Raw genomic sequence first — 1441 nt, 5'->3', positions numbered from 1 at the left:
AATATCCTGTATCCAGAGATTCGAATCAGAAATGTGAACATAATCCATCTCATTAGATAACCGTCCTTCTCTCCTCCAGCTAGAAAACCAAAAATTCTTGTTCAAATCTCCAATACACCAAGCAAACCCATCCTTCAACACTTCCCAAGCCTTGCAAAGATACCTCCAAATGGGAGAGTCCTTGTTCTTAGGATAACTAAAACAGTCATATAGAGATGATCGGTATTTGGCATCCAACAATTGGACCCATAGCTTGTTTGGCTGCTGGAAAAAAGTCCAAACTAGCTTCCCAAGAAGAGCAATATTTACACAATAAGGATCTTTAATCCCCAAACCTCCATATTTTTTTGGAGTAACCAGTACCTTCCAACTAACAAGATTCAATTCTCTTCCATCAACTTGTCCTTTCCAAAGAAAATTTCTCATCATAGACTCCGATTTACTAATGATTTCTTTGGAAAAAATAGAGACCTGCATCTGGTACGTGGGAATAGCGGCTGCAACAGAATTAACCAAGCAGAGTCTACCAGCCCGATTGAGTAAATTCCCTTTCCAGCCTGCTAGCCTACTCCGAATCTTATCCAGGACACCATTGAAAGTTGAACGAGTCACCCTAGAATGGCTAAGGGTAACTCCAAGATACCTGCCCAAGTCCTGGACAAATCTGATAGAGGATACCCCAGTGAAAACTTCTTTCCTTGTTGCAAAGACATTCTTGGAGCAAAGCGCTTTAGACTTCTCCACATTAATCTTCATCCCAGATGCTTTGCAAAAAGTCTCTAAAACCAACATCACATTTTGCACTTGTCTCTTTGTAGCTTTACAGAATAGAAGCAAGTCATCTGCAAACATTAAGTGGGATATTCTTGGTCCCCCTCTAGAAATAGCAACCGCCTTCCACAAGCCCAAATCAACCTGATGACTTATAAAGCATGCCAATCGCTCCATACACAACACAAAACGATAGGGTGACATAGGGTCTCCTTGTCTAAGACCTCGGCTAGGAGTGAAGCCATTCAGACGATTCCCATTCCAAAGAATAAATAAGGAAGAAGCAATGACACAATTCATAATTAAATTAATTGTAGGAATAGGAAAACCAAAGCCCTTAAGGGTATGAGCTAAAAACCTCTAGTCAACTCTGTCATAAGCTTTCTGCAAATCAATCTTAAAGGCCAGTGTGCCTTTCTTTGATTTAGTCTTCTTCATAAAGTGGAGAACTTCTTGAGAAATAATGATGTTGTCAGGAGTTCCTCGTCCCGGAATAAATCCTCCTTGAAGCGGGCCAACAATCTCCGCAAGATGAGGACGAAGCCTATTAACAAGGACCTTCGTTATGATCTTGTAAACTACATTGCAGAGACTAATCGGCCTAAAATCTTTCATAGATACCGGTGATTCAACCTTTGGAATAAGAACCAGTAAAGTCTCCAACATTCTC

Source organism: Arachis ipaensis, chromosome B2, assembly GCF_059453495.1.
Source record: "Arachis ipaensis isolate K30076 ecotype BB chromosome B2, ASM5945349v1, whole genome shotgun sequence".
Classification (NCBI taxonomy): Eukaryota; Viridiplantae; Streptophyta; class Magnoliopsida; order Fabales; family Fabaceae; genus Arachis; species Arachis ipaensis.
This window is presented reverse-complemented; position numbering follows the sequence as displayed.